We start from the raw sequence: 10,000 nt of genomic DNA, 5'->3' as shown, positions 1-10,000 counted from the left end.
TAATAGCAGAAGTAGCAGCAGCAGCAGCAGCAGTAGCAGTCACAGAAACCACGGGACAACATCAACATTGACATTTTCAAAATTGTTTCAGCTCGTGCGTTCATCTTAATACATACGCCCGCATCATATCACCACTGACTGGCTCAGTCAAACAACCCCCCTAAAATACCCCCCCCCCCCCCCCTTTCCTTTCTCCCATAAAAAGCTAGAAAGATCAACAAAACAAAAAGCACGAAAACTAATTCTTTACACGCGCCAAGACCTCATAACATTATTTAGGCTGCCAAAACACGATCAAAGTGAATTTCAATTGGCCTTTTCTCCCGACAAACTTGGCACCAACAGTGAAAACGCCGTCGCTCTTTTGTGTCTGGAGCGCCGAGTTTTTGGTAAGATAATCGAAAGGATGACAAAATTTAATCAACTCCTGAAACGATCGGTTGGGAAAATGTGAAGAGACCAGACCAGACTGTGTAGTGTAATGTGTTACCATGACAAAAAGTTGTTTGTTTTTGGTTGTTTTTGGGGGGTTTTTGGTCACAAATAGCCAAAATAATATGATGCATATTGAAGCTTAAATAAAAGTATATTTTACAAAATGTAGTTAAGAAATAAAAAGCTTCAATGAAGAATTAGAAAATACTTTATTTTGTTGTTAATTTGGGTTTCCTCTTCATCCCGTGGGAAAGTGTGGAGAAACCAAAATATGACGTATAATGCTGTACAATGATAAAAAGCTTTATTTTAAAAAATTTCATTTTGATTAGAAAAGCCCGAAAAAAAAACAAGATGCTGCCTGAAAAAATTGCGCTTATTTGAAGGTCTGAGAACCGAACGCAGTTATGGGGCCTGATTTAACATTGTTGTTAAGTATTGTCAATATTTTACGTCGGTTTGAGTGTATTTCCATTACAACAACGAGACCATAACAATTTTGCTTATCAGACCTGCAAATAAGTACACGTCGTGACTGAAGCTTTTCTTTTTTTTTAAATCTCGATTCCGGCTTGGGTCGATCTCGGTCCCTCTACGTGTGAAGCGAGTGTTCTACCAACTAATGAGCTACCTCCCCCCCCCCCCCCCCCCCCCCCCCCCCCCCCCCCCCCCACACACACACACACACAATCATGATGTAAACAAAGATACGACATACATGTATTAATCATTATTTACAATTTGACAGCTAGAGTTTGCCATCTAAATTGTAAGGGGTCACAGGTCAGAGATCACACGGTCGTAAGGTCCAGCGATCAAAAAGACGAGTTGATTATGAATTATGTACCTACCTACTTACTACCATCATTACATGGCATTCTGCCACTAACACGAAGCAATTTTCTTTTTCATTATTTTGGACACAGAAAATTTACATCATAATATTATCATGATACGAGGCTTTGGCAAAAGTTCGTTATTATAAAATTCGTCACAAAAATACCTCGCTATAATTTGGAAAAAAAACAACGGAAGATATTATTTGTTTTCATCGGCTTCTCTAAGTTAAATTATAATGAAAAATAAACCTTTTTTTCTGATAAATGTATGCTTCTATGACTCGGATGTTTTGTTTGTTTGTTTTTGTTTTTATTTCTTTTTTCTTGTATTTTTTTAAATCTATTGTTTTAATTTTTTCCATTTTTTCAATCTATTTCATCTTGTGCAATGTGCACATGTTGGCAGATCTGACAACCGAACGCAATTATGGGCTTTAGTAGTTCAACGTAGTATGTTATGGACAACATATTGCGTTGGTTCGAGAGTAATTCCATTACAACAATGAGTCCATAAACATTTAGGTCATCAGACATACAAAAATGCTATTTCTTTCTTCTCTCTCTCTCTCTCTCTTTCTTTCTCTCTCTCTCTTTTTTTTTTTTTGTTTTTCTCCCTTTCTCTCTCTTTCTCTCTCTCTCACTCTCTCTCTCTCTTTTTTTCTCCCTTTATCTCTCTCTCTCTCTCTCTCTCTCTCTCTCTCTCTCTCTCTCTCTCTCTCTCTCTCTCTCTCGATGCCAAAACCAACATCATTCGTCACATTTCGTCAAACCACGGCGGAATGAAACATTCTAATCACCTTTCGTCAAACCACGGCGGAATGAAACCAAATCAGTTATAATTAATGTGTTTCATTTTCCCATAATTTTTTTCCGTGCAAGAGTGTATTCACTGTTTTACTTTGTTTTTGTTTTGACATTTTTCTTTATGCATTTTGCGAGGTGGGGAAAGGGGGGGGGGGGGTACTAGTTGCTATCGTTTCAATTTATCAATTCGCTTGCCATTTCTTTCCAATATCATTTCTATTCATTCTCTCTTCCAACGCGAATTCCAACATTCTAATCTCTTTCCGTCAAACCAAGCAGGGCGGTATGAAATGCAACCTATTAATATGTTTCACTTTCTCATTAATTTTTGATGCATGTGAGTATTATTCACCGTTTTGTTTTGTTGTTTGATTTTCTTTTCTACTCTTTTTTTTTTTCTTCTTTTAGACTTTTGTAAGGGGGTGGGTGGGGGGCCAACTCATTTCAATCTATTGATTCGTCTTGCATATTCAGTCTCTCTTCCGAGATGAATTCCAACATTCTAATATTATAATCTCCTTTCGTCAAACCACGGCGGAATGAAACCAATCAGATCTAATTTGTCAGCGGATCAAAAGCCATGCAGTTTTGCATCACAGCTTCCTTAGTGGAAGGCCCAGCGTGAAGCGTGCAGGGGGGGTCGACGGTTCGAATCTTCTTACGCATTAATCAACTGCAGCGATAATGAGGCTAAAGGAAGGATCCCATAACGTTTGTATAGAAATGGAGAATAGCAATAATGATATCGTGAGATGACGGGGGTTGGTTGGAAAGAAAGAAGAAAAGAGGGGGAGAGTTCATTAAGTGGAAGAATTTAACAAGTCATACATTATGGATGGTGGCAGTATGCGGTCCTTTGAAAAAACACGGCATTAAAAAATTAGATGTTGGCCAGAAAGCTAACTCGTCCTTCAAATGATATCCATCGATGAAAATGACGCCTAATCTTGGCCAAGAGCCTTTCAAATCTGAGAAACTCGCAAAGTGTCAGGTTTGATAGTTTTTTTTTTCCAAGATGAGGGTCATATATTATATTTTAATCGGTCGATATTTGAAGGATGAGTTTTCTGGCCAAAATTTTAAATACGTGTTGTTATTTTTTAGAGTATGGTAGAATTCATTATGGAAATCATGAGTCAAAGGCAGACTTGACTTTCATTGACAAAAAATACATACCCCTGATTTCCTACCTACCCCTTTATATTAAATAATCATCTCTAATTAGTCTTTGTTTGATTTTGTTTTTGAGGGTTTTACGGCGCTTACAACACAATATGGTCATATCAACGCCAGTAAAGGAAGAAAATGGGATAGTAAAAAGTTCTAGAATTACAATTAAAGCACCCAGGAAAAGGTAAGACAAAGGGAATTGGTTCAAATAGGAAACAGATGTAGATTCCAAGAGCACACTATCAAAGTACTTAGATCACAAGCACAGGTCCCGACTAAGAGGAATGCACTCAAAAGTCTACAAATCATAATATATTATAATATGTAAACAAAACATAATACAGTGCATTACAGAGAGATGATTTACGAGTAGAAGGAAAAAATATCTCCCAAAACTATAAATATATTATTATATTCGACTGTTTCCCTCCCAGCCAAGGACTCCGACCAGTGTCAGGACAAAACCAAGTAATCTCATTCCAAAATAAAGACAGAAAACAATTGGAACATCAGATACCGGGGGATAGAAGACACAGCAAGTACCTCCCTGCCCACTATGGGCAATTAGTCTTTACCAATAAGTCATGGCATGGGTCCAGCAGAGTCTACTACTACTAATAGTACCTCTATACATGTCGCTGGATGGGATGAACAAAAAAAAAACGGATAGAAAGAATGAAGGAGAAAGAATAAAAAACGAACATCAAAGGCAAAAGCGCCAACCTAAGCGCCCAGTGGGTAGCTAAATGCTCTTCATTGTCCCTGACACCTGGAAGACTCGAACTCCGCTCCGCCCGAACGAAGAGGCTGAATGTTTTGGCTTGTCGAGGGCCCTTGAGAGAACCCGGGGTGTTCGAAGTAAGTGGATAATTAAAGCAATTAAGGCAGAAATCCCATCCATTCATTGTGATAATGTCACGATCCGATGTATCGTGAAAAGTGGAATATTCGTTACAAAAAAAAAAATTGGAAATTAAGTAATTAAAATGGTAATTGAATTAAATTGAAATAAACTGAATATTTTCATGTAGATTAAAAAAAAATAATATGCCTATTCTTCCCTCCATCCCCCTCCCTCCCAGGTGGGGGAAGTAATGTGAATAATTTACATAATGATTTGATTTTCTTTGAATCACTCAACCCTAACACCGACTACATCCGTAGTTTACACGGGTTACTTTTACCACCCCATGCCTATTTATTACATTTTTCTGAGACAAATTATAGGCGTCGTATCAAAGTTAGTGTTTTTAATTTTTACGTGTTAATAAATAGCAGTTGAATAAAATTATCAATACACATGCTCATTTTTAAACTTGAATGCAATCAAAGAGACTGGATGTAAATTAGAATTCTATCTGTGATGACATGCGTTGAATTGATGCTTTGCGCTTAGCCGAAAATCGCACGAAATTGGCTGCCGGAAATAACGTACCAACACATAAAGCTATGTATTTGTAACTTTGGACGTTTTTAGTCGGATTGATAACAGTTTAATGGGAACTGCTCATAAAAATGGTTGGCTAAAAACAATAACAAAGAGCTGAGTGACGTTCAACATGGTTACGTATTTTCATTTGTAATAAATAACTTGTAATTGAGTCCTTAAAAGACTCCTATTACCCATTCCCTCTCACCTACTCGGTAAAATGAGTAGTTGGCCGTTTACAGCATTGTCCCTGTCGGAAAAAAATATGAAATATCGCCTAACAAGCGTCATGTCTCGTTCTACATGTTACGTGCTGCTGTTGTTATAAAGCGCTTTGAGCACGCTTAGTGGATATTGCGCTATATAAAAGCGACATAGCCTATACCCCTTCCCCTCTTGAACACCCTTCTATTCCCCCCCCCCCCCACCCCCACCCCCTCCCCTACCCTTTCAAACAGAGAATGTTTCGTGCTCAAGAGTGGCGAAACCAAACAAAAAAAAACATGGTAAAGTTCACGTGACCAACAGTGCTTCAGAATGACCTTCTTGAATGAGACACGCCCACTTTTCATCTGACCACTCACCCTACAGGCCGACCTTACACATGCCGCCTCTTTGAAAACACGACACCGCATAATCCAGGAATTTGAAGAATTTTGAAGACCAATTTATATAAATAGCGCAATATCCACTAAACACGCTCTATGCGCTTTAAAACGCGTCCGTATTCAACAGCAGCACTTAACAGGACGCCTGTTGGGCAATATTTTTTTTTTTTTTTTTTTTGTGTTCGATAGAGACATGTTACTTATAACAACCGATACGATTCAGTAGTCTGATGTCACGCCGCCTGGCAACGGCGGCCATCTTGGTTCTAAACAAAGAAAATCATTACTTTTTATTCTTGAAGCTAGCTAGAACTTTTCATATGTCTTGTGATCAGAATGTGTAAAAGTCAAAACATGATCAAATGTATGGGTTTTTTTTTCACTCTGGATACGCTTTTATGCTCGCCGGAGAAATATTTCATAGGACGTCCGCCATTGTTCCGATAGTTTAGAGCCAGTGTTACTAAGTTACCATTAGGAAGGAAGTGACGTTACGACTATTGAATCCTATTACGGTGAGAGAATGGATGTGAGAAAAGAGCGTTTGCCAAGGGGTCAACTACTACTATTATTATTATTATTATTATTATTATTATTATTATTATTATTATTATTATTATTATTATTATCATTATTACTATTATCATTATATTATCATTATTATATTATTATATATTATTATTATTATTATTATTATTATTATTATTATTATTATTATATCTATCATTATTACTATCATACATTATTATATCAATTTTATCATACATGTATTACTATTCTTTACTTTTATTACCTTGATAAACTGTAAAGATTTGAACACACAGATAGAGAGTGAGAAGAGATTGAAGAGAGAGAGAGAGAGAGAGAGAGAGAGAGAGAGAGAGAGAGAGAGAGAGAGAGAGAGAGAGAGAACGAAAGCGGGCGTTATGAAGCGATGACACACTTGATGTTAATGTGTTTTATCTTTTAAAAACGTCATATATCAGTTTTTCAACTATCCCCCCCCCCCCCCCCCCTTTTTCATTCTTTCATTATTGAAAGCGCTGTACATGTTTGTCAAAGAAAAATAAAGCTAGGAAGAAAACCAATTCAGTGATACATTATATATATTGATCGACGGTTCTCTTTAAAAATATTATCACATAAAAGTATCGTTAACATCGAACGGGAATATGGCATTTATTCCATGTATTGTTTATTTTTCCGGCTATTATTTTCTCATCGTATTTGCTCGTTTCATTGTTGGGGTTTTTAACAAACACACTTACACATGATAATATTTTACTCATACTCATTTTCGGAGAACAAAAGCACAGAACAGAGGGCGTGGGGTGGACGGTGGGGGGAGGGGGTGAATAATTTGGAAAATAAATATGCAAATAATTCTTTTAAAACAACCTTTTCGTCAGATATTATAAATAAATAATATAAGCAAAAATAATAGTAGTATAAATATGTAAACATAGATAAACTACAACTAAAATTCAACATGGCGGTGACCTAATTCTTGATGTGTTGCCCAGCGAACCGTGAACGACGTTCGATTTCCATGGTAGTAGTAGCAACAGTCGAGACAAGTTTTAATGGCGGACCAAGATCGATACGCGAACACGACAATCAATGAAGGATGAGCTCGCATCCTGCCTACCTCCCCTGCTTGCCTGCCCGACTGATTCCCTGCTTGCCTTCTACTGTGTTAACATACAACTGTGTTGATGATGAATGATGACGTATCGCACGCAACACACGAAATTATGGTGTGTAACGGTGTGTAACGAAATGTTACACATGCCGCACGAGAAATTAAATGCATGGTGGGATATTATGCTTGAAATTACATGTATACGTCTCCTCATCAATCAATTTGAAATCGGTGGAATTTTACAATCATTTCCTGGGCTAATATCTCTTTGTCTTCCTTACATCATTAACCTTGACAATCATTAATTTAAAACTTGTAAATGTAATTAATTAGTTTTCAATTGAAAGTCTCATTAAAATTGAATATCACAGAAATGTATACTTTAATCACATGAGCTGTTATGAAATTCAAACTCTTACGCATTATAGACAACAATATTGATACAGTGCGACGTGCACTTATTCGCAGGTCTGATAACCCGATTCGACTGTTTGTTTTTAAAGGTTTTACGGCGCTTGCAACACATTTCATTTAGGTTATATCCAGTAAAATGGAAGAAAATGGGATAGTTAAATTCTAGAATTACAATTAAAGCATCCAAGAAAAAGTAAGACAAAGGGGAACTGGGAACAGATATGGATCAGATTTAAATTCCAAGAGCATATTACAATCAATAACCCGATTCCTTACGGGCTCAATGTTGTAATGGAAACCTCAAGAAAATGACACAAATTATTGTCCATTACAACAATGTTAAACTAGGGTCATAAGTGTCAGACCTATAAACAGAGTGTCTCAAGAAATGTATACACTTGAAGAATAATTTATTGTAACCGTGGAATTTAATAAAAATTTAATTATTTCATGTTTGAAAATATTTTTAAGTTTCATTTTATTGTTTTCTTTTTCACTGCATTTTAACTAGTCTATATTTTAAAATAATAATTGCATTTCATTAAATCCCATATTTAGAATTATTTTGATGTGTATCTGTACATTTTTTTGGGGACACCCTATATATTTGCACACGTTGATACAGAATAATACACGTTGTAAAATGAGTGATATCAAAAGCTTTTATTTAGACTGCTAAAATATTTCAACAGTTTGTTTTGTCTTTAAAGAATTATATTTTTTATTTTCCTTACATAAGTTGTTTTGTTAAAACATTCTTTTATCTGTTTCATTTTTAATCTTTTTTATTTATTTATTTATTTATTTATTTATTTATTCAATTATTTATTTATTAAAATATTTATTTATTTATCTAGTTATTTGTTAATTTATTCATTCATTCATTCATTTATTTATTTATTTATTTATTTATCCATTTATTTATATATTTATCTATTTACTTATTTATTTATTTATTTATTTATCTTATTTAAATGTAAAAAAAAAAAGAAAGAAAAATTACTGAGTTAATATTGAGCAAAAGTGACACTAATAACACAAGTGCGTTAAACTTAATGTTTTTTCTCTATTTTATTCTTTTCAAATTTTGAATTAATAAATAGAGTTGATCCAGCTTTTCTGTAGCGTGAAACGGACTAGAGCAGTTACTTGCTACCATTTGGATAGGACGCTAATCTATCGCACAGAACTTTCCGACAGATCTAACAGACACAGCTACCCAATCACTGGTGGGTTGATAGGGAAGTAGTCCGGGATTCCAAAAGGCAAGAGTGTAATAATCGTATATAAATTTATGTATGTGCTTTTATATTTTATGTATAACAAAGAAAGTATTGGACTGGAACCCCCCAGGGCAGAAGATCAAGGGAAAGACCACGGGAAGTTTGGAGAAGAAGTAGAGAAGCTGATATACAGAGAAGTGATAAGACATGGAAAGAGATTTTAAAAAACAAAACAAAACAAGTTAGCTCAGGATAGAGAAGGATGGAAACTGTTTGTCTGTGGCCTATACCCTGACCCAGGGTGAAAAAGGCAACGATGATGATGTTTTATGTGGCTGCGGATGTTGCGAGTTATTTTACTCAAACGCTTAGCATCAATGGGCTAATGATGTTTGGACATGCTATCGGCATTACACGAGAATCATGTGTATCTGTTTGGATTCGATTTCCAAATACACAATAAAAAAACACAGCAATATTTTGTTGATCGTTAAAAATCGAACTCTTTTACAGAGCCGCCAACAATACGGACTTCTACATTATGTACGTAAATTGACAGAACAAATATTGGTAGTAGAGAGCCCGTTATTTGTTGAATGTAACACGCATGACAACATCGCAGCGTATCTTTGTACAGAAATGCAAAGGAAGAGATTATAATATAATATAATATAAAACACAGAAACGTTATTTGATCACTCAATAAATCGTGAAATTTCAATTCTTTAGTGTCACGATACAATACTCTCGTATCGACATCGACAAAACACTTTTCGAAATGAACGTTTTGGTCAGAAAGCTAGTTATTTTATATGATATCGATATCATAATATAGATACTGTCAAAAAGTCTTATTAAAGTTGATACTTTTTTTCAGGTTTTGATTAAGACTTTAGAGAAATTGCGATTTATATTAAATCGATATTTGAAGTAATTTAAGTAAACCTTCTCTGGCCATATCTTTGTTTATCAAAATGTGTTTTACTGTATACAGTAAAGTAACAGTTAAAGGTGTATAAAGCTTCCTGTCGATCTGTAATGTTCCCTTTCACTTATCAATACTTGTTTGTAAAGCGCTTTGAGCACCTTTCGTGGATATTATATTGCCCTGTATAAAAGCTCAAGTTTTTTTTTAAACATCATGTCAATCAAATGGATAAGTAAATATAATCTATAATTCTCCAGTCTTTCATCCCTTCTATTCTCTCTCTTCATCATTCTATCTCCTCTCTCTCTCTCTCTCTCTCTCTCTCTCTCTCTCTCTCTCGCTCGCTCTCTCTCTCTCTCACTCTCTCTCTCTCTCTCTCGCTCGCTCTCTCTCTCTCACTCTCTCTCTCACTCACTCACACACACACACACATTCTCTCTCTCTCTCACTCACACACACACACACACATTCTCTCTCTCTCTCACACACACACACACTATGTGTGTGT

General features: G+C 35.6%; 1 protein-coding gene across 8 annotated transcripts in view; it reads right to left on the bottom strand.

Moving 5' to 3' along the window:
• Positions 1-10,000, bottom strand: part of LOC144962707 (transcription factor AP-2-alpha-like) — a 180,610-nt gene that overhangs the window by 25,438 nt on the left and 145,172 nt on the right. The window lies entirely within an intron of this gene.

Source organism: Berghia stephanieae, chromosome 1 (genome assembly GCF_034508935.2).
Source record: "Berghia stephanieae isolate SIO BIC M18660-M18661 chromosome 1, UCSD_Bste_1.3, whole genome shotgun sequence".
In the NCBI taxonomy this organism is placed as follows: Eukaryota; Metazoa; Mollusca; class Gastropoda; order Nudibranchia; family Aeolidiidae; genus Berghia; species Berghia stephanieae.
The sequence above is the reverse complement of the archived record's forward strand: the minus strand, read 5'-3'. Positions and strand labels throughout refer to the sequence as shown.